This window comes from Pezoporus occidentalis, unplaced genomic scaffold, assembly GCF_034315485.1.
Source record: "Pezoporus occidentalis ecotype Australia unplaced genomic scaffold, CSIRO_AGI_Poc_V1 ctg50, whole genome shotgun sequence".
NCBI lineage: Eukaryota > Metazoa > Chordata > Aves > Psittaciformes > Psittacidae > Pezoporus > Pezoporus occidentalis.
The window spans coordinates 3,417,724-3,442,108 of NW_026915836.1; the positions used below are offsets into that span (position 1 = coordinate 3,417,724).

The 24,385-nt window shown below is 42.3% G+C and overlaps 1 long non-coding RNA gene across 1 annotated transcript in view; it reads left to right on the forward strand.

Annotated features, from left to right (window-relative positions):
- The window catches only part of LOC134173248 (uncharacterized), a 65,988-nt gene extending 46,218 nt beyond the window's left edge, over positions 1-19,770 (forward strand). Inside the window, exon 5 of the long non-coding RNA XR_009968186.1 lies at positions 19,311-19,770. This is a non-coding gene — a long non-coding RNA (uncharacterized LOC134173248). The remainder of the gene's footprint in view (positions 1-19,310) is intronic.
- Positions 19,771-24,385: the final 4,615 nt, after the last annotated feature.

The following is a 24,385-nucleotide window of genomic DNA, read 5'->3' on the forward strand; positions in this document are numbered from 1 at the left end:
ACACTAGACCATGTCACCAAAAATCTTAATATTAATTAAAATATTAAGTTATTAATTAAATTTATAGTATTAATAATATGAAAATAGTATGAATACATTCACACTGGGAATTTAGAGAGAGATCTCCATCCACCCATCCAAGAGGTGATGTTCTAATAATGGGAACTGAGAAATTCCCTGGTTTAGGCTGCAGCTGGGTGCACTAATGAAACCAATTGTATCGCAGAATTCTTAGGGACAGAAAATGAGGCTTGTGATGTGGATCAGTTGGTATCTGATGTTTAGGAGTCAGCAGCTGAGTTTGAAAAGAGACTTGGTTGTTTATTTGCACCATTGCTTTATTCTATTAATCACATGCTTCAGGACTTTTGTTTGCAGTCTGCAGAGGTCAGTAAGGGTCATTTTTACTTTTCATTTCTGCACTGCTAGACTTCTAGGTTGGTCTCTCTTTCACTTTTGAACCATGAAAGTGCAGGAGGTAGGCTAAAGCCCTTAATCTCTTGCATGCATCTCACTCATAAGCTCAAGTTTAAAGAGATCAGCAGATCTGGGGTAAGGAAGGCATTTCCCTATTGATCAGATTGTCAAGGACTACTGCAGAAGAGGGGATTGTCTTAATTTCTTAGGATTTGCAGGAGATTCCACTTAACTGCTCCCTAATATTGCAAGGATTTGGACTATTGACAATACATTGGATCTTGCTTTTTTGTCTCCTGGGGCTCCTTAAGTTTGCAGCTGCTTTATGGTGAAGTGTAAGGTTTGCTACAGACTGCTGGGGGGCATTTTAGGGCCAGTGGTACGTGGGGACACACTGGGCAGGATGCTTGTGGACTCTATCCTGCTTCATGTTAGGGCAGCCCATGTGGACTGATAGCATTGGGCTTTCTAAATCTTGTCTGCTATAGATCAGAAATGAACTGTCCTGAACTGGGCCAAAGAGGAAGGGAAGCAGCTGCATTTCAGAGGAACGCATTAAGGGTGGTGTAGGTCAGGCTTGGAGCTCAGGTGGAAATCACTGTCAGCCCTAAAACAATGCTTGGACCTCCTGCCGCCTAAGGGACGTGGGCAGTGCTTTGGGAAGGGGACAAAATGGCTATTCAGGAAATGGGAAGGCAAGAGGGGGCCCAGCTCTTCTCACTTATAGATCCACTTGCCACACCAGGTGGCTCTGGCACAAGAAAGCATCACAGGGCTGCTGGAGAAGTCTTGCTGATGAATTATTTTGGAGCCACCAACAGCTTAGCGATTAATCAGGGAGAAAGATGAATCAAAATTACAGTGATTTGTAAGATGCTGGTGCTCTGCTTTGTAACTTGCACATGCCACAGACATAAAACAGCTATGATGGTTTCTTCCTTTCCAGTCTAAACACAGTAAAAAGCCCCCCCCCTTGTGCGAAACAGCCAAGTAAGCTGCAATGATTCCTGTGGTGCACTAATACTTGCTGTTTAATTATACCTTTATGAGTGGGAACAGGTAAAAGCGTTCATGCTAAAAATATTTAAACATATGGGTTCTCCTTGTATTTGGAGTTGTTTTTATCTACCAGACCCATAAAGTAGAGAAGCTACATGATAATGCCATATGTATAATAAAAGCACATTTTTTTGAAGGCTACATAAATGCATACTACTAAAATACAGATCTTTTGCTAAGGAAATTAAAAATGAAAGATAGGTTTAAAACATTGTTAAAGACTATAATGGGAATGGCAAGTGGCATAATGGGAATAATGCCATGGGATTATCCTTGGTCAATAGGGAATAACCAGAATGAGATAGTATTAAGGACAATAAGTCCAATCCTGCAGAGCACGAGCAATCCTGAGATGTGCTGAGCCTGCTCAGCTCATGGTGAAGTCAGTGGGAGCTGAGGGTATTGAACATGTTGGCAGAATGAGGCCCGAGTCAGGGACTTCCAACCTAAGGCTGTAATTTTTAGCCTGGATTTTTATGCAATGCCAATTTGATTTTTATGCGATGCCAATTTGGATGTCTTAGTGGGACCCTGGCACAATGAGAACCATTCAGAGCAGCAGCCAAGTTTTTCTGAGGGGGCCTGATCCCCCTGCCACTTCCATTGAAAGACAGATCCCTATTGTCTTCTGTGGGGTTTGTTTCTGGACCTGCTATCAGGAGGCGCCCTAAATGCATTGAAAATTGACCGAGTGAGGTACGGAAGCAGCCCATCTCAAAAACCCTGTGCTGCTGGCACTCTGGTTAGGTGGAGCCAGCTTAAGTCTCTTTTCAATTGTGAGATGGCCAAGCTGTACAAGCGCTTCTGCCCATTTCATTCCTTAGCACAATAAACCCCTATTTTACATGCCTCAGATAGCCAAGGTTACAGAGCTGTAAGGACAGCGAGAGTCACGTATCCTGATTTTAAGCAAACAGTTTCCTTGGATGGAAAATAGCATTTTTGACTCCCTGAGCAGAAAAAACCTGGAAAAGCTATCTCCCCCTTTCCCAGAGTCCAAGCAGGATTGTTTTAATAACCTTACTAACAAGGTCTATGTGAAATAGTAGTGACTATGGCCTCGATCCTGCAGTTCCAACACAACTGTCCATGACCGTGAAGGAGTGCCTGTGAAGTGTTTGCAGAGCTAGGGGCTATGACCCTGTCCCACTGAAATCATCAGAGGGTTACCAACTCTTGTGGAGTTTGGGGGTGCAGGATCAACCCCAATACCAACACCCCTGTGGGCTTCCACAGGGCAGGGCCAAAACTAGCCCATAGTTTTGGCTGCTGGAAGTGAATTCAGATCTTTAATGTGCTTCTTCCCTCCAGCCATGCTGTAGAAGCTACTGTCAGAGAAGGGGGCTTCATTCAGGCCCCTGCAATCTCAGGGTATCTCCTGGGGCTGCATTTCCTTCACCATGCTGGGCTGCAGTGAGCCTGTTGCCTTGCAGCCTCATCAGCAAGGGTTTTTCTTCCTTTTCTTAAGTGGAATGTTGAGAAATTTAGCCCTGTTGAGGCCTCATGGCCACCAAACCTCATTGTATTTACCTGTGTTTCCATGCCCATTTGGAGGTCTATTTTAGCTGCTACAGCAAGATCATGCATGTAGGATGAGGGCAGTCAGAAGAGTCCTCTCTTCCAGGAGCAGCCTCTTGAACTTCCAGGGCAATATGGACAGCTTCCAGAGCTGCTCCTAAAATACTGATGCCTTGTCCCTTTAGGAGGAACCTGAAGGTACCTCTCAATTCTTCAGTGCACTTTCAGCACTCTGGAACTACTCATAAATACCCTTGTTAAAACATGCGTTTCAGTATGATCATGATGAGCCTAACTGCTAAGTCTGGCCTTACAGGGAGGATGGCACTTACTTCCTTAAATGTATAGTATAGAGCATCCGCATTCATATTTTTAGTAGCATATAGCAGTGGTCCAGCGTTTAGTGTACTGTATGTACTTTTAATAATCTCCATAAAAGCCTGATTTTCAATCCCTAGGCTCAAGCTGACAGTGTAAATAAAATCACCCAAATCCACAGGGTAAGAGAAATGAAAATGACAAGGATTAAAATTTTGTCAAACCTCTTTCTTTTTAAAATTCTGCTTCCCTTCCAATTGGATCATGACCCTCTGTGTGCACAGCTTAAGACCAGACGGTATGCTTTCACTTTTATTCCACTCTGCAGCAGGCTTACAGTATTTAGTGAAAGTCTGTAAAGAATGTGTGCTGTGTAGAGAGTTAATACCATAATCCCCTATCGTTAGGGTCAAATGCTGAATAGAGCAGAAGAATTAGAAAATATGTTACATACAATGGCAGAAAAAATGCATCAGCATGCTGTTCTGTTAACACATGCATTCATTAACCACAAGTAAATGACAATGAGGTAATAGGGTATATTAGGAGATGTGTACTTCAAGTCTAGTGCGTTTGTTATGAGAACCTAAGACTTGGAGTGAGAATCTAACTGTGAATGCACACACACATCGCAGGGCTCTTCTTTGGATATAATTGTGTCCTTCTAGGAAGCACTTAGATGCAAAGATCAGCTTTTAAAATTATTTGGCAGAGCTGAACTTTGAATACTCCTTTTTTAAATTTCCTGCGAAGTGCCATATCTATATTTTGCTATCCAAGCACAACAATACATCTGTCTCCAGAGAAATCCCTAGCGTGAATTGCGGTAATTTTAGCTAAGGAAGTATTCAGAAAACAACCCTAGTGCTTGCCTTTTCAAGAGATCCTTAGGGGGCTTCCTACTTACATCGTATAGAATCGGCATGGGCGTTTCATTCCCTTGGGTTTTCAGGGAAAAATGAGCTCGTACGCACTGGAGGAGTGACAATTTGCTAGAAAGAGGAGAGAGAAAACACGTGTAGCGTAGCCTGGAAAACACAAGAATCACACCATAGAAAAATCTTACTGCTATGAGTTAGTTTATTGTGCCTTCCCGTAAGGAAGAGGCTGGGCTTCACAAGAAGGGGGGTGGCCCTATGCAATAGGAAGAGATATAGAAGTTATTTGGCTGCCTGTACTGACACTAAGTAGTGTCTGATTCCCTAATTATTCCTGCTGATTTAGCTGGTTATTAAGGGAGAGAGACAGTGCTGAGCTGGAGACGGGATGAAGGTACTTAAAAACCATCATGCAATAGCTGGTTAATGACAAACTGTGGAAAGCATGGCAGCAGCATGTAACCACAAGACTTTGTCCAGTGCAAGAATTTTATCTTATCTCAGCACTGATCAGTTGTAAATAGGACCAGGCAGCACTTTACCAAGCAGTGCGCGTATGGTCTTATGTAGACAAGTGTGCTGGTTCTGCACTGTCACCTGCACAACGTTTACAATTTTGTGCTATTTTCCTTCAGTTACTGGAGTTGGAAGTGGTCGGGAGATTACCTTTATCTGAAGAAATAAAACAAGAAAAGAAAATTGACTTTAATTTCTCAGATTTCTTTTTTAATAAATTCAGAAAAATCTTGGTTAAAAAAAATTACTTTTCCAAGAAAAAGCTCCTTTAAAAAAAAAAAAGAGGGGAAAAACGTCTTCAAAAACTGCTTGACTAGTAATTGAAGTTAAAGAGACTTTAATTTTTAAATCTTTTGGGTTTCTGAAGGTAGAAAAAATGACGTAAAGGGCTGTTGTTTCTCATTAAGTTGCGCGTTTCTTTTCATTTTGAAAGCTTTCTTAAATTCTCTTTGAGCATTTTTGAGTTTTATGAATGGGGCTTTAACAACTGCTGAGCCCTTCCAACAGCAAGTGGCAGGCAACATCAGCAAGGGTCAGGGCTGAAGGGGTTAGTGTCGTATGCCTTGAATGTTGTGTCCTGTAGCGGTCTCATCAGAGGAGTGAACTGCTGAAGGCTTCCTTTCCTTTTAATCCTCATGATAATTTGTTTTACCTACTCCACCATAGTCTGGCTGTTCTTCCTTCAAAGTTGCACTCCTGAAAAAACAAACTTGGAAAAAATGAGTTAAAACAGGAGCCTCACCACTGGAACACAAAAGTCCTCCCCCATGGAGGTGCCTGCTTTTCCTGCGCTTCCCTTGGTGTCAAAGACGTTTTTCATCTGGGTAAAATTCAGCTTTGTGGTTTAGTCTTCATAATCTTAAGTATGTATTTCTTTCTACCCTTGGGCAGTAAATGTAGAGTTTATAAAATAACTGTAGTATTCAGTTTATTTCACCATACTTACTACATCATGGTGGACAGCCAAAGCCAGGCTGTGCCAGACTGCTGCCCAAGTAAACCCTGGGGAGGAGATTCGCAGGGACCGAGCTGCATATATCTGACTGCAACTCCTGGTTGCAGGAGTGCTGCATCTTTTTAAGGGAAGAACACCTCACCTGGAAACTGCAGACTCCATGAGTAGATACTGTTTAAATCAGTAGATTTTGTGTATTGATCTTGACTCAGTTTAATATCCTACTGAGTCAGTAGGCTGAAACAATTAGAAATTGTGACTAGAAAGAGAAATGGGGTGTGATAAATTAAATCAAAGACACAAAACCTGTTATTTCTTCGGTGACAGGAGAATACGCAGCAATAAAAGATGAAGCATTTGATGTGGAGCTCTTTCTCCAAGACAAAAAATACACAAAATTCAGATGAAGGAAGGATTATTCAGGTTGGTGCTCCTCATTCAGCAAGTGGCTCAGCTCAAGAAATGAGCCAACAAACCTAGAGCAAGAATCCAATAATAATCACTGCTGTGACTAATTTTCAGGCTAAAAAGGCACAAAAGAGCTTTGTGAAGTGGCTGAGGGCACCGTCACCCTGTGGCAACAGGGTAGTGAGTGGGAGCTATGGCCCTGTGCTTGGTCCCTGGTCTTTGCTTTCCATACAGCCCTCTTGGTCAGGCTCAGACATTTAAATGCCCTACTAGTGGGTTGCTCATGTTTTGTGCAAGCACAGTTATTGCCCATTCACTAGAAAAGCCTGGAATGAAGTTGATTTGTCTTAGATACGGTTATTTTCTAAGATCTGATTTCTGGTTCAGCTGAGTGGAATTGAGCTGGAGGTCTGACTGCCGAATTCTTATGTCTGTGAAGAGCAGATGCAGCCATTTTTCAGACAAATAAGTGAAGAGACCTCTGTGACGCACACAAACTAATGATTATGAATATTGTTTGGATGCTTCAGTGCTCATGATGACTATATGGGGTTAAATCAACAGTGCTGTTGGGAAAACAACCAGAAAAGGGAAAAGAATGGTATCATTTGCTTAAATGATCAAGTTGTGCATACTCCGCTCACCATCAATTTGCATCTTCTTGTGTGGTTCCACACAACTCCTTCCCGTGGTTCAGAAGGGGATTGACTCAAGTTAATCACCCAGGAAATGTTCTCCTCTTGAAAATTACTCAAGAAGAAAGGGAATGAACTCTTCCTAGCAGTATCCATGCCTTGTTCAGGTCAGTGGCAGCTTTGGGTGCTTTTGGAAAGGATCCAAGACCAGTGTGGTGTGGAAGAAGTGATGTCTACCTTATTTCTTAATGTTGGTCTGTAATGATAGCAAAATAAAAGCGAGCAGTTTTGGGTTAACCTTGAAGGAATTTACTGTTCTGAACAAGTGAGATGACAGTGTGCTTTGTGGAAGTGTTTATGAAGAAGTTGTGTTTGCTTCTCACAGTAGCTACATACCCTCTACCAGAACAACATCTGACCATCTTTCAAATACCTAATATGCCAGCATCTTTAGTTTTTCTTTTTTGTAGGGAAAGTGGCTTGATTAGCATGGTTTTGTTTGCTTGTGGTTGTGCTTAGATGTGGTTGTACCTGGCAACTGTGTGTGAGGAAATTAATGAGGCAAAGTTAAGTCGGAGAGATGAGTTGTGCAATTAATGCTGAATGGGGTGAGATCTATAGTTATTCTCATCTCTTGTGAAAATGAATGAGCTTGCCATAGGAGAGTTGTGCCTCCTGCCTTCATGGGTTTCTCTACATTGATTGGTATTGCTTGGTTTTGATAGCACATCCCAGCTGCAGGATGTAATTTGATGCAAAATCCACCCCTGAACAGAGAGTCAGGAAGGCTGGATGATCAGCTACTCATGCCACTGCTCCTTCTTCACAAAGATTGCTGCAGATGCACCATTAGCAGAGAGGAGAAGCATCATTTGTTTGAACAGAAGGATTCTGACTGATTTAGAGGTTGCCCAGCAAAACATGAAGCACCACATGTAATACTCCTTTGCCCATTTGCAAATAGTGACCGTGCACAAATCAAACTCCAACATTATATTACAGAGGAAATAAAAATGTATGCCTCCCTTTGAAAAGTAACACAAAGCTTGATTTTCCCCACACGTGCAGCCACAGGCAGAACTCATCACTGCCACCAGATAGCTCTTGTGAATGTGGTACGCACATGTTTTCACTTCCATGCTTTTCATTGTAGTGTTCCTGGTAACTGGCAGTTTATTGCCTTGGAAGCTACTGTCTGTGTGCTTTGTTAAACCTGTCTTCTTATGAGCTGCTTCTCTGCCCCTCTGTTAGATTTGGTGTTGGAAAGTGCTATGTAAAGCTGTTCTTCATGCTCAAAGGAAGCGACCATAGTGCAGGACAAAGTATTTCTTAGGAAGTTTTGAATTCACACACACAAAAAAATGCTCCAAGGAACTAAAGGAACTCTAGATCGTGTTTAGTGAGTAATCAAAACAGGTATTTGATGGAATTTAGGAGAAATTAAGAACATTTACCAGTATATTTCTTGCCTCTCTTTTCAAAGCAAAAGTGTTATTAAATAATGTAAACCAAAATACCAATATCACAAAGCACAAATCTAATGCAGAGAAACACTATGTACCAAAATAGGTATTTTAAAACTTTTTTTTTTTGTTTTCTTAGCCATTTGTGCATCAAAACAAAAAGTGCATCAAAAATACATCTTCACAGTGCTACAGCATCTCCATAGCTTTGAGACTACAGGATCCCCAGGCTGTCACTAATGGAGTACTGGCACCAATTTCAAGCAATTTCTCGGAATGAGTTGTTCCAGTTTTTTGGCTGATTCAAGTTCCTTTACAGTGGCTTTAGGTTCATATAGGTTCCCTGATTTTTGTCTGTGGAAATGGAAATACAGGTCATAGACAGTCACAGCCAATGAAGGAAGGGGAAGCACAAGGAACTGGGCCTTAACCCTGCATAGTGTTTAACAGTCTTGGTGCTCTAGGTACCTCTATCACAATGAGGATTATGGGGTACAAATGTAGTTCTGTAATTTAACCCATCCATAATCTACATCTTTGTAGAAAAGAGCTCTGGCTCTGTATTTTGAGGCAGAAGTCCCACTGGGACACCTGAAAGTAAAGTTTGCTGCAAAGATCTTTGCACATTTTGTGTGCAAAGTTTTGCTTCTTGCGTTAGATCCAGCATGGGTCAGAGTTGCTGTACATCACCCTGTCTGGTTCCAAAAGAAACCTTCAAATAAACTAGGATTATTGCAACATTGTCTGTTGAAACGTACCCAGGTAATCCAGCATGGCTTAACTTGGGCAAATGAAATCAAGTAAATTTTATCCGTCTTGCACAATTCGGGTTGGATTTGCTTCCTACCTGCTGTGCAGGATGCTCACAAAGCACCAGAGTATTCAGGTAATGCACGCAGCATAGATAGGGGCTGTCATTGTATCTTAACAATTTAGGAGATGAAGGGGAGAAATGTTAATGCTTTGCATTTATTTACTTTTACAGCATGCCATAAAGATTAAAAATACATTGTACACAAGTGCAGTATTTAATGTAGCACTTTAATTACATTCAAGTGTGTTACTAAATAGTCTTGAGAAAACCTTAATGACCAGCTGTTCTACCCTCTTCCCATATGTCAGAAATGGTTTCAGAAATCACATTCTGGGACAGTAAGGTTGTATAATTAGACAGTGTATAGTTAACACTTCTAGATTTTCCTCTTAAACTGTGGGCCCTTTTCACTAACATATTGTGGTTTGGTGCCAGTTTGGCACAATGCAATTATGCGATGTGCCAAACTGCAACTGAGATGTACAAACTCTCAGAGACATGTTATGATTGCACCATTATCTTTTTATATCTTTTTCATCATTAGGACTGGATGTTTTTTATGTTATGGAAGGTTCAGCTTTTTGTGGCCAGCGAACTTAGTAAATAGGACTATAAATTTTTAATACTTCTTCCATAATGCCATTTGTCTAATCAAAATTAGATGTTTCCTGTAACCCCACATCAGTTTTCACCAAAAAAGGCATCATTCCAAGAACAGCAGCTATGGATGAAAATTCAGAAGGAGGCACCTTTTGGCTCAGTTCAGGAATGCACTTAAGCACATGCTTAGCGTTAAGCACATGAGTGCTTATATAGAGGCATGCGCTGAAGCTGGATCAGAATATGGTTTATGCAAACAAATAAACCCTTTCTGGAAGGAAGCACGTATAGGGGCAGCTCGGTCTTTTGAACATGTCTTTTCCTGATAACATCTAAAAATGAGAGTGCTTTTTGTTGTTATTTTGCAAGACAAAACACATCCCCAGTTCACAAGGTTGTGTGTGGGGGGGAAGTCTATGGGAATACGTTGAGCACAAGCCGGCAGGCGAGCCGTCAGCACATAGCACGCAGACCATCCATCCTGGCTGAGCAAGGGGGGCCATGGGAGGCAGCAGCTTCACCATCCTGACAAGGGAGGTTTATGGCAGGTTTTGTTGGGGGGTTTTCTGGTGGTTTGGTTTTTTTTTCCTCCCTGAGCTTCAATTTCCAATGACTTATTTAGATGTAAGCAATGACAGCTGTAATCATGTTTTAAATCTTGCTTTGTATCCTTAGTTATCATGTTGTTCAATTAATATTCAGAATAATGGAAGTGATGTGCCCCTTTGAAAAAGACTTGAATGCAGGCCAAAGCTTTGGGAAACTGATTCTCAAGAGGATTAATCAGCATTTAAAACTTGCATTAATAAAAATCTGATCTTCTACTGTGTGGCATGCATAATACTTTTCATTTTTAAGCATTTTATTTTAATAGTGTGGTATCCTTTGTCCTGATTTTTAAAGGGATTTTAAAATGTAACTCCTTCAAATCAATCCTGCTTTGACCCCTGGGCATTCTTTTACTGAATATAAAAACAATGAAGAAATCCTTGGTTCACAAATACCTCTATTACTAAGGATGAGCAAAGTACAGTGCACAAGCACACTTGGAACAGAAATTACATAGAGCTTCCACAGGAATTTGTGAGGTAAGGGCTTGCCTTTTTATGTAAACTATTGGTGAGTAAGATCACAAGTTTACAAATCATTACTTAAAAGTTTGAAGGTAAATTATACTCCGAGAACACACGGAGAGTCCTGGTTGGGCTCCATAAACAGTGCTCGCCTTTTTTCACATGACTTTTCACTCTGTTATAAGGAATATTACTGTACCCCATGCCAACACAATTGAGTCTATGTCTGAAAGACAGACTTAATCTATGTTTTGTGGTGTTCTCCTGATCTTATTAGTGGGTTAGAGAAACAAGAGGATTTTGTATAAAGTTTCGCATATAAATTTGATTCTAGTAAACCAGCTAATTTACATGCTAAACAGCCAGCAGTTGGTAAGATAGTTCTGTCTCATGTCAAATGCAGAAGCTAAATGCATTTTAGAAATACTAGAAAACATTGTTTCTTGTGAAAAAGCATTTTAATAGCAAATAGCTCACTCAGATCTTCTGCGAAGCAGAGAAATCTAGTTGAGAAATTCCTGTATCCTTACTCATGTATTGAAAGTTTGTGCTCTGAGTGTGGACCATCTGCTTTTACTTTGTTTCATACCTAATGTGATGCTTCAGTTCATCATAAACACAATCAGTTTTCTAAATGGTGCCAGAGGTTCTTTAAAGATATTTATATAATCTTTCTGCATTCTAGAAATAGAAGGTAAATGCATTTTGTTTAAAAATGGTGCCTATAAAATGTGCCAACTGGAACATCAAAAATTGTGTCTTAGTCCAGTCATCCTGCCCAGTGCCTTCAGAATACTGCAGAGAAAAATGTACCACAGAAACTACGCCTTCTTTACCTACAGTAGACAGTGCACCCACCGTAGGCGGTGAAGTGAGAGAGGGGAGGGCTTTACACAGATGTGCACATTTTTGAACTAGATGCTGATTCAGATTTCCTGGAATAAAAAGCTCAAGATTCCATTCAAGATGCTCTGTGAGCTCTTACTCAGGGAGTTCCTACTGTGTCTGGCCCAGTGATACTCAGTGCCATCAATGTCTGGTGCTGTTGCCCACAGACCAAAGTACTTCCCCATGAGTGAAATCCTGGCCATAAGAAAACTGTGGCAAAACACATGGTCAAGATTTCCAGTTGTGCTAGGAAGTTTTTGTGAGCTGATAGATGCCTAGATTAAAATCCAAAAGGCTGGATAAAATGTATATGAGCTTTCTACTTACTAGATAAATACCCAGCCAATGGCTCTCATCTCTAGCCTCCCCTCATCCTTACTGTCCCCAAAGCTCCTGCCTGTCTTGGGTACTCTCTGAAGAGGAATAGAGAAGTCCCTTTGAAATTCAGTCTGCAGCATTTAGATCCATGTTTCAGTTAGCACAAAACTTTGTGTCTAATTTGGAAATAAATACATGGGCCCCATCCTCTTGCACTGAAGTGCCACGACTTGGGTCCACACCTTAATTTTCTACAAACAGAGTGGTTGTGTCCAACCTACTGACCCACAGTAGTGCCTGGGAGTGAAGCTCTTGCCTGGCTCTCTGCATGAGCAATGCCTGAAAGCAAGCTAAGAACATGGCCAAAGTGCAAGACACTGTCGCTCCCCAGCCAGGCCAGCAGATCAAGGGACAGCCTTTGGGATTTTTGCCATACACGGATGAGAGAGGAAACATCCAAAATGATGGCAAACAACTACTGCAGCTCAGCCTGAGACTTCAAAGTGCAAAGAGGGCAAAACACCAATCACCCAGTGTGGGGGTTTGCTGTAGAAATTATTACATGCACTAAAATTACCTAAACCCTACTGCAAAAAATCAAAGCTACAGTTAAGTGAGAGTAAGTCTGATGCATCATGGAGGGAGCCTGGTCCCGTTATTCTGTGTTGTTGGACCACAGTCTTTCTTTTGCTATCTTCTACACTTGTTCTCTCTTTTTAGGCTCCTAATTGCTGTGAGGAACCAATCTCCTTTGTGCAGTCAAGGCTGTTAGTACTTCCACCATAGTTCCAGCCCTTCCTCCTTGCAGCTCTAGACGCCCCTTGCCTGGCTCTTTCTTCCTGCTTTCCTTGCTGTCCAGTCTGCATTGCTCTAGGCTGTGCCTGTACCAGAGCAGATGAACTCAAATCCCACATTCTTTATTATGGAGTCAGCATTTCTTCCTCATTCCTAGCCTGGCTGCTGCCCAGTGGATTATTTTGGGAGCTACACTAGCTGATCCAGAGGACAGTCACATTAGTGAGCGTACTAATAGCTAAATACTGCTGAAGATTGTCAGCGCCTGAGCTCAGTGCTGTTTTGTTTGGGATATGGATATAGTGTCTCCTCCCTGAGGAGAAAGGAGTTAGAGGGTAAAGTTTGTAAGTGCCCAGCACCCAAAGGCTAGCTGAGTGATGGGAAGGTGGCTGGGCAGCAGCCCCTTGCAGTGCTGCCCTATAACCAGCAGCGCTGCAAATCTGCATGCTGGGGATGGGAGCAGCAGTGCTGTGAAAGGGATTAATGCTCTGTCCTTACCATCCCTTTCCCAAGCCAGTGTGGCTCCTCTGCTCCCTGGATGTGTGGTCTCCCCACCTCCCCCTGCATCAAGATGAGAAGCAGCAAAACTGCAGCAGCACTGCAGGATTGTCCTGTGGGTCTTGGTAGGTTGGGACTGGGAAGCGTTGGTCTAGCATGGAGTTCATGGTTCAGGTGTGTCCTTTCACCCCATGCCTCCCCTCCTGAGAAAGCAAATATTGCATGGTGTGGAGACCAAGCTGTAAGTCAGGCAGAGCATGTAAGGGAACAGGCATTCAGTGGCAAAAGGGCACAGAAGAAAAGGGCAGGAAGAGGGGAAGGAAATGGGTTGGAAGATAAAGTATTCACACAACTATGAACTGGTTGGGAAAGACAAATTTGGCTGAGAGCTTTCTGGGTAAGATTCAATCCTGCATGTGTTCCTTGAGCTGGTAAATAATACTGGTGTCTGGGTATAAATTGGGGTTCCCTGACCATGTACAGACCCTACAGGATCTTAGTTTGGTGTCCTGCCTATGATATATTAGTTTTCACTGGAGTCGGAAGCAATTTTACCTTCTCTGCTCCACCTGCTGTCCTTGTAAACTGCGTTGTACTTCAATGTCCCTTATGCCTGTGGAGCCAGATGGCCACCAATGACTCATACCACTTTTTTCTGGGAGCCACCTTGGAATACCTTATATCATCCTGGATTAACAGCTCTTTGAAATGTCTTGAGCTGGGCAACTTCCAACACGTGCCATCAGGCGCTCAATACCATCGCACCTTCTCAGCCCTGCTGTCGAGGTGCAGGTCCTGGAGGAAGCCTGACTGCCTCAGAGCAGCCAGTGGGCAGAGGCCGTGGGGCTCTTGCGGTACCTGAGCTTCCTTATCTGGGGTAGATCCCCTCATAACTTCCAGTTGGGTGTTCCCTGAGGACATAGCAGCATCTGTCCTGTAGCAGAGTGCAACCGTGGATGCGCGGAGAACAGCGTTAAATCCTGTGGCAGAGTCATGACATGTTGCTAGCTTATTTATTAACCTTTTCTTTCTATTGCAGTGTTTTTGTGAAAAAAAGGTTATTGTTATACTTGAATTTATCATGCTGTTGGAGAACACTGGGCGTGAGTCAGCCTTGAGGCAGTAAGATAGACAAGATGAGCTCTTGAAGTACCTTTCCAGACCTATTTCTACAAGTCTATGAGCAGAACAAAATGAACTCAAGATGTTTTCCCAGAAGACAGCAAATAAAGGAACCATTTCTCTGAATTCTGCACAGATTGAATATGAGCAAAATGAATCCCACATCTGGTCCATTCTTCTTTTTCATTTCTTTAAAGAATAGATACAATAATGCCATGCACACACACAGAAACCACACACAGGGAAGGTCAAGTCTAGGGTGCCTCAAGTTTTACTTTCTGTCTCTTTCTGAAATGGCAGAAGATTAGAAAAAAGGAATAAATCTGCATGCCCCACATGCTGAAATAAAATGGCAGCTGCATCCTAAACCATTGCAGCTCCTGTGCTGAGTGCTCCAAAATCAGAATCTGAGAGGGAAAAGCAGTTGGCCAGAAAGGGCTGTTCACATGGAGAGGAAGGCTTCAGAAAACTTTTTGGCTCAGGGGGATTCGTGATATGAAGGTGAGTAGTCGGCCTCTGCACACAGTGTCTGAAGGAAATTGGACCCCTAGTGAAGATGACTCACAAAAGCCAGAGTGCTGAGCAGGAACCTGCTTGTCTAAGCCAGTGGCGACCACTGGAGAGACAGGTTTGCCCATCATCCCAGCTCTGAAGGCCACTCAGATGCCCTGATCAGGCCAAAGAGCAGATACAGGGTATGGCAGCCCCTCCAAGTTGTGAATAGTGAATACTGTCACCTCCCAGGTATTTTGGATGAGCCCAACCTTGCAGTTTGTTTGCCCAACTGCATTGTTTGCCTTTCCTGAATCTTGCAAGGCTCCAAACAAACCATATACATTTGTCTTATAAATATTTATTAATTTCCCCTTTGTTAGCTAATTGTTTTGTAACACAGATGACTTTCTTCATTAAGCAGATTGCTAAAATGCTATTCCACAATACATTTATTGTTAATTCCCTAATTAGTTAGGAATGCATGTTTTTCGGATAGTGAAGCAACTTGTGCTTGGCAGGTTAGCTTTTAAAACTAACTTTGTCTTCAGGTTTGAATGTTCAGCAGTAAGGAAGATGCTTCTTAAATGCATTTTCAAAAAGTAAATTAATAAACATAGGTCAAAATTAATGTAGAGTCAGAATTATGCAATTTGCCTGCACATTAACATCTTCCTACTCTATCCTCTAATAGTATTTCTGAATCAGATTGGTTGTACTAACTTTACCTCTCCCCAGAGAGCAAATTTTTGCTATGATGTAGCTGTGCGATGCATTTTGACATAAAGTGAGTAAAAATGATGTCTTTTATTTTGTGCATCAATTTATTTTGTTCATTTTGCCCATTTTGGTGGCTTCTTGCTTTTTTCTGTTCTTGTTATGTATGTGCTTTAGAAAGAACGCATCCGCATTGGCGTGGTTAATCAAGGGGAACTAACCAAAATAATCACTTTCTAGTACTTCAAAATATTCTGATTTTTTAATGGAGAATATGCATTCTTAAATTAAATATGCATGATAAGTAATAAGTAGTAATAAGAACAAAGCGGGCTCTGTAAGAATGAGTGTTATGTTTTAAGCAAAATGCATTTGATTTGCCAGGTTCAAAACTGCTTTGAAGCAGTAAGAATCAATGCAAAAACTGGGGTGAAGAGGATGGAGAGCCTCATAATGCTTATAAATTGTCCTTAATTGTATGGGTTTTAAATACGAAAGTTGGCAGTGACAAAAGCTAAAAGCCATTAGGAGAGATCCTATTGTGCAACACATCAGTAATTGTAAATCAGAATCTTTGGGGGGAAAAAAAAAACAACTAGTTTTCTAAAATTTTCATAACTGTACTTGAGACTTGTCTTGATGTTTACTACAATGATGGCATTGTTTGAAATGACATAGCCTAATGCATATATAAACCCAGTTTGAAAAGAGCTCCTAATTAACATGAATAGTCTTCTTCTCTGAAGGTCATTTATTGCAAAGTTCATTTTTCAGCCGAGCATTGCTAAAGTAGTCACCCCGCTAACAGCCATTAGATTAAGAGACTTAGGTCTGTTCTCTTCCTGACACTGGGTCAGGGTTTTCAAAGAAACAGGCTCTTCAATGCCAAGAAGCCCTTAAAAATAATATTTGAACAGAAAAAGAATGGATGTAATTATATTGTAAATATTTCTGTGGTTATTGAATTAGTGAAGATAACTCTATTCATTTTCTCTTAAAAAAAAAAAATTAAAAGAAGGAAAAAAACCCACACCAAGTTTTCCTTATGTGATGTTGCAGTGCAGCTCTTCCCCATGGGACCTTTGATTTCTTCAGTCATAACGATTCATTAAAACCGAGAGACATGGAATATTTAGCATCTGATGTGTGAGCATTTTCACCTATTGCCAAATATTAGGTATGTGAAGACCCAGGTGCCTCTGCTTCCCCTTTGGAGGCTCTGGAAAAGCTTTCTGTGTCTGCATGCATGCCAGCCACTGCTTCTTCTCCAGCAAGAAGAGCTCTCCAAATCCAAGGGGCACCAACTTACCTCTGCCAAGCCTGCAAACTGCCACTTCACCACGACTTTAATGGCTGAACCATGACTGTCTAATTCTGAAACAGTGTATGTCTAGGACCCCCGTTAACACCATTGACATAATACACATTCGAATATAGGTTTGGAAACTGCAGCGACAGAAAGTTACCACTTGGGCTACGTGACATCCCCCAGTGGGTTTTCTGGTCATGCCTGTGGACATGTAGTGCTAAACGGTCTTTGCTGTGATCCAAAAGCTTGTTCACCCGTGTCAGTTAGTTACAAACAGGTACAGCGTCTTTTGGGCTGGGGTGTGTCATTGCTCTCCTGCATCGTGGTGGCTACAGAAGCGGATACACCATGCCCGTACCGCCTCAGTACACCACCAAGGTTCAGGTAAGCCTTTACTCTATATTTATTATGCTTGCCTCCATTTAATCAAGCCTAGGGTGGGATCTTTGATAGTCAATTGGAGCCCAAGTCATTCCCAACCTGGATTTGTATCCCCTTCTCTCCTGGCTTTGCCACTCTCCCTGGAGTCAGGCTTCCTTGGGCTCCTGGTGACTACAGCTGGGCTGCAGAACACCAAAGTATGAGAAAACCCTTCCAAGTCTGAACAGCAATCGTGTTGAGACAGCAGCAAAGTACCCCTCTGCCCCTTCCACTCCTCTCTGTCCCCACATCTAGGCAGAAAGGCTGCAGGTACGACGTCAGGGAGTGGGACACTCATGATGTGCCTCAGTTGCTCCTCCCTGCCAGCTTCCACAGGGTGTTTGCTCCTCTCCACTTGCATTAGCAGAGGGGAGCATATGGGCCTTGGAGATTTAATGTTTCATGGCTTACTTGGCTGTCAAAATGTTTTACATTATTATTTGTTGCAACATTCACGGTGATCATCTTTAAGGAAAAAAAACCCTGTGCGGCAGGTCCCTAGATGCCCTTGCTGGGAGCAGATGTCAGAGCAAGAGCATTGTTAAGCCTCTCTTGGATTTTTCATTTCCCACCCTTTGTACAGCCAACGCGGTGCAACGTGGTGCACGCACAGCCTGGCAGGACCCACTGGGGTGGTTTAGGAAGGTTGAAACAGGGAAACTTGCAGATTTATAGGGCGCCGAGACAGATTCGTAATCTGTATTGATGGCATCATCCCCAACCATGTGACAACCAAAGCAGATAAGCTTACGACTGAACTGAAAAGATTTTTTAAAGCTGGTAATCGATATTGAGCAGCTCAGTCTGTCGAGCTATCGGGTTCGGAGATCTCCACACATGTGGGTGGGGGTGAGGGGAGCTCTGGGTTTGTAAAGTGCTGAGATGCTGCTAAGCTGGTACCTGCTGTTGCTGGGGGTGATTTCAGCTGAGGGGAGACTCAGCAAAAGCCATGGGAAGACTTTGTCTATTAGGCAGGAAGATCCAGAAGCAAAGGGCTAATGAGTAAAGAACCTGAGTACCACTGGGTTGGGGACTTGTTGTGAGTGAAGCTCTCCGAGGGTGCTGCATATTGCCCCTTCAGTGCCCCAGGCTTGACAGTCAAAATCTCTAGCTGATGCTGAAAGATTCCACAGGGGTTTCCTTGCTTTGGTCTGATATACCATTACTTACAAGATACTTGTGTTTTAAAAGCAGTCACAAACCTGATGGACTTCCTGAAGGAGATATCTTCCAGTGCTTCTGATGGAGGGGACCTGTTTAAAAATGAAGAAAATGATCTTACTCTTATTAAAAGCATAATGACTTTCCAGGAAGCAACTATTCAAGCCACTGTTGTCCATGGTGCACCATAAAGTAGTCTCTCCCCAGACAGATGCCCTGCCTATCCTGCGCCTTTCAGAAAGGGAAGGGAGCTGGTGCCTGTCGAGAGAAGTTGTGTATAGGTTGCACCTCCTCAGAAACATCATTCCCATGAAAGGGAAAGAAGTTGTCTCCAGATAATCAAGCCTTGTGCTTTGTTTCCACAAGATGAATTGATGTTGTGAGGGCTGGACTGGTTAGACAGGCACATAAAGAGGAAGGGAGAAGCTGAGCCTTTCTATTTCTCTGTATTATAGGGCAAGACAGCTGGGGTTCAAATACACTCTGCATTATGAAGCACCTATTAATATCATCTCCTGATGGAGAACAGGGTATTTTTTTCTTCTTAAATGTTTAATTAGTAGGCATTGTGTAATGTCTTTACTTCAGTAAATTCCAGTTAAGAAAGATTTTGGACGCACATGTGAATGAAGGCTTGTCTTGAAAGACAGAGCAAAAAAGAAATTCATAATCGTGTTTCTCTTGTTGTATTTACTGTTTTGCTTCTAAAGGGAATATTACTCCACTAAGAGATTCATAATTAGGAGGATGCCAGATGGGTTATCAATGTGGTTTTAAATTTTTATACGTAGAGTGCTTGTTTTTGCAGGAGATGCTTTGGTTCCGTGTACAGTAGTTAAATATAAATGTCTTCTATGAGGGGACTGCTAACTATTCCATGATTTTGAATTTGCTCTTTATTTAATCCTTACTCCATCTCTTTTTTTCTTCTTTTAGCTGCTCTGGTGAGCTAAATTAATAGAATGGACCTACCAGGTGGAACAATAAAGCCTGAAAGCAGAACTGAGACCCACCTGAAAACGCCAACATCTTTACTCAGTAAAAGAAGAGAAAAAAGCATAGGACTTTGGACACCTTTCTGAAATGCCAGGGAAAGGTGTGTCTGTGGGCCAGGTGCTTCAGAGGCCAATATGTGCTTTGTGCCATGACACAGAGAGGTGCAGCAGCGTGGAACCCGTGAGGAGAACAAGGTTGGTGCATCTCAGGTGGGAATGACATGCCTTCCTTTACAAAGGAAGGGTGAGAAGTCAAAGGCAAGCAGAAAACTGTGGTGTGACAACGCACCAGAGTCAACAGCTAGAATTGCTGTCCTGCAGAAAGCCTACACCCACTGGGGAACTGGGGGCTCTGCCTCAGAGGGTTTATGCTTTCCACATACTTGAGGGTGGGATGCATGCAGACACAGGCACACGGGTGTATATTCACTTCACCATTTACTCAGTGCGCTTCGACCTTCAGTGCCAAAGTGAAACACCCCTCTCTGCAGGATTTATATCACATCCTCATCACTCACCAGGGCTTTGGATCAGACAAAAGGACCGTGTCACCTTTCCTCTCTCTTTTCTTCTGAGTCCCCTCTCTGTCGTGAGTTTTTAAAGCTGCGATAAACATAAGGGAGCCATACACACTATAATGATAACCCAGATGACAGTGTCAAATCTCCATTTGTTCCATGTGGAAGTGTTACTGAAGGAGAAGACGCTGTTATTAAACACCAGGAAAGGGTGATCGGAACTGGCAAAAACAACCTCAAAGGACAACAGCAATGGAAATGGACTGAGGGTTAACCAAAGTCCATTAACTAACCAACCAGCTTATGAAAAATATGCATTAGGTTAGGGACAAACCCAAGCCTCAGCTTTAAACTTACCTTAAAAAAACACTTGGAGGGGTCAGCTCATCATCTCTGAAAGCAATTTTCTATGAAAGTACTTCCACATCGGGTCTTGTTCTAGGGAATCAACACCTTGCAAACTCCAAATATTGAACATGCCCTTCTTCTCTGGGATGGAAGGCTGATTGGTGAAAACAGATACAAAAACATTTACTAAGGACTTTAAATTCAGTGGCAGCTCTTGAATATACATATTCAAGAGAAATGAAAGGATTCTGTCATACATGTAAAACCAGACTGGGTTTACGTGTTGTAATCATGTTGTACCGGTGTAAACGCAAGCAGGAAAATGTTGGGCTATCAGCAGAAAATCCCAGTGCTTAATGATAGGGACAATTAGGGAAGTGCCACATGAGAATATGAGGTCATCCTCATTAGAGAAGTTTAAAATTACTTTAGATGAAATGCAAGGGCGAGTTGTATGGAGGAAGCTCTTGCATGATATGGTGATAGGACTGATCCATGGTTATGTGCTGATAGAGACAAAACTTCATGATAGAGATTAACTGGGGCTTTCCTTAACTGAAATGTAACTGGAATTCAGATGCTGGCTCTGTGACTTGCCACCAAGAGCCTGGCCTCATGTTTTCAAGTATGTTCTAATGCTTTCCATTCCTCTTGGAGAGATTTTATTGATGTGATAGAAATTTCCTTCTTTCCTTCACCTGGAGCATCTTTGCCTTTAAAGAAGTTTGTAGTACTGGAGCTCTCATTCAGCTCTGTACATCTGCGCATTACAAAGCACACGTCCCACAGTTTAGCATGGTTTGCAAATGGCAAATTGTCACTATATGCTGTTAATTCATCTATCCCTCTGCTTCTTTTTGGCTTTGCTCTCATGGGCAGGAGATGCTCAGGGAGAAGGCTGACATGACCTTGATTTCTGCAGCAGCACAGCCAGGAGAATTTCTGTGGTGGGGCTGAGGTGCCCTTGGTTTGCACAGCAGTGATAAAGCTCTCCAAAGGCGATGGGGAACATGATTACAATTAGGAGAAATGACAAGAGGTGAGTGGCCAGTGAAGGAATGTGCACCTTAGCTGGGTTTGGGGTAGCTTTCCAAAAACTACTGAACCTCTCGGGTCTTCTGGATGTGAATAAGAAGGGGGAAGTGGGGAGCCATAAACCCCAAAAGCTACTTGACCATACAGCTCCAGCTCCCTGTGCTCCTGTGTCCAGCCGTAACAGTGTCAGTAACCTCCTGCTAACATGGGGTGGTGTAAAAGTTTTTCTGAGCTCCCAGAACTGAGAGACTCTTACCTGCATCTTTGTTTTCCTCTGTGTGCTAATAACGGCAGCTATATTCCTAAGAAAAACATTCAGAGGACCATGTTATGTCTGTTTCTTAAATTGTGATCATTATGTGACTAATCATAATAATGATATGGTATTAGGGGGAAAAATGTTGGAAGATATTCTCTAGAGGGAAATGAATTTCTTTTTATCATCTACAGTAGTTTATTTCACATATTCATGACCCTCCTGGTATTCTTTTTTCTTTTTTTTTTTTTGCCTTTTTTTTTTTTATGATGAGCCATAAAAATGACAAAATACATTAGCAAAGTTCTCGGTTTATGCTAAAATGACCATATTCAAAAATAATAACAGAGACTTGTATCAGCAATGCAAAAGATGCATGAAGTAATTGGTGCTTAATTTGTACACAAACTGTCAAGGCAGTTTTCCTCACGGCCTGCATCTTCTGAATTCATTAGTCTCTAATTAAGGCCAGTTGGGACCAGCAGTTAGAAGGTTAAAGAGGTTCTGACAGCCCTAATCATTGCTCAGGAAGCTGAAAATGTATGCAAAGTCTCGGCAGATGGGGTGAGATCTGCTTCTGCCAAGTGATAACTGTTATTCCTTTGCACCTCCAAAGCTGTCATCCTAATAGGCACATTTTAAATTTATTAATGCTCTAGTTACAATGCATACACAGTCTCTAATGGTATGTCATTCAGAGTATATAAACTGAGCAATTAACACATATTACCTGGTAATGGTAAAATTATTTGTTGCCTGTTTGATTATTTTTTTTTTTCCTTCAGTTTCCTAATCCAGCAAGAAGAGTCCTAAGAAAAGACTTTTCTTTGTTAAAAAGGAGGGATTCTGAGCTGCTTGTTTGTTGCCCATTAGTTCTTTTTTTTTCCTACAGACAAAAAGCTCACAAGCCATAATGAACTTTACTTTGATTTCCAGTGCCTCAAAGATTTGGATTTCAGGGATTATGCGTTTTTTCTGACTTTATATATGAAAATGTGTGTTTTGAATAATTCAAATATAATTGTAAAATGAGATGAATTTTTTTTTCCTAAATATGATTTTTTTCATTCCTTTTTATAAAACAATGTGTGAACTGCTCAGCAAATTGTTGCCCTTCCCACCCCCCTTCACCACTACTTCAGTGAGGCACCCATATTTTGCTCCCCTCTGTGATGGTATCTCTCTCCTTAATCCTGTTTGGCTTAAAGCTGCCTAATCAGGAGAAAGGCTTGGGTTTAGGTCTCTCTGTCCATTTGAAGGCTTCAGCCATGGGAGGCCTTTAATTGCATGTAGCACTGGTGCAATGTTGGTTTTCAAGGAGGGAAGCCCACTGCAGAGTCTCCCATGCAGGGAGTGGAGCAGGCACCAGAGCCCTGGCTGTGGTGGGAGCCCAGCAAACAGTGCTAATAATGTGCTGAGATGTTAATGTAAGCAACAGAACAATTATGTACCCAGTGACTTATAGACAGGCCAGGAACCTATTGCTCTGCTAGAATTAATTGATTGTGCTGTGTGTAATGAGCATAGCACAAATAGGGAGGGAGAGCGTAGTGTAATTGAACCGTGGGCCTGGCTCTACCGTCACCAGCCTGAGTCATGAGTGACTTCAAAAACATCAGAGGATTTCACATGGTGCAGTAGCAGCATGACACAGTCCCAGACCAGCTATTTGCTGCCGAGATTTCCCCAGTGCCATTTTGGACCGTAGTGCCCAATGGCAAGTCATCGGGGGTGAAACCCTGCTGGCCATCACCGCCAGTCTTGTGTTTACTTGACGCATCAGCAGTCCTGCTGAAGTCAAAGCAGAGTTTTCCCAGGTGAGAGCTGGGTGGCCAGGCCCTGTGTTAGCCCATGGGACTCCACTGGTGGCCACAAACGGTGCCAGTGCTGTCTGCACGCGGTGGTCCCTGCTTTGACCTCGGGTAGAATGACCCTGCTATACTCTCTCATTCTACAAAAGTACTTTATTCAGTAATCGCATGGCAGATAAGGATCATTAGTACCATTTTACATCAGGAGAAGCTCAGGAACAGAATGGAAAATTACTTGTGCCAGGAGTGAAAAGAATACCTGGAAAACCTAGAAACCCCTTTCTATAAAACATAGAAGAGGGGAAGAGAATCAAAGCTGATAAATTATATAGAACAACTTTGACCTAAATGGTTTTCAGAGAATAGGTAAAAACCTTGATCACCTTGACCTGCATCACTGTTGTATAGGAGAGCGGTACTCTAATGATCTTCACTTTCTGATGTGGATATACAACAGAGCTCTAATCCCAACACCTTTCAAGTTTGAGCAGCACATAACCAGCGTGGTGTATGCTTAAGCCTAAACTTTAGCTACCCCCCTGAGTTACGATAGCTTTATGCTAGGACAGTTCATTTCCACTGAGATCTGTCTTACAAGATTTATCTACTTTGCTCCTAGACCATCGCTAAGTGGTGCAGTACCTCCTGAACTGAGTTTTAGGCTGTACCATGCACCTTTTCCAGGGCTCTAAGCAAAGAAAAACGTTTATTTTCTCCTAAACAGAACACACATTGAGGCAGAACAAGCTCTCAGGATACCTCTCTGTACCCACAGTTTGATGTGTATTCCCATGACGTGGCTCCCTTGTCTCCTCTGAACCAGTATGCTTTGCTGGAGGGTTCTTACTTGCACCCAGCTACTGCTAACTAGGTTGTCCAATACGCTTTCAATTTTGGATTGTTGTACATATAAGAGGGCAAGAGCTGAATTTCCTATACTGCTTCTAACCCAATAAATGAGGGTATTGAATTACAGTGGTATAATGTGGGGGGGCTCTGCTTTAGGACCATTTGAGCAGCCAGAAGGCTCACCATGTCAATGCAGAGC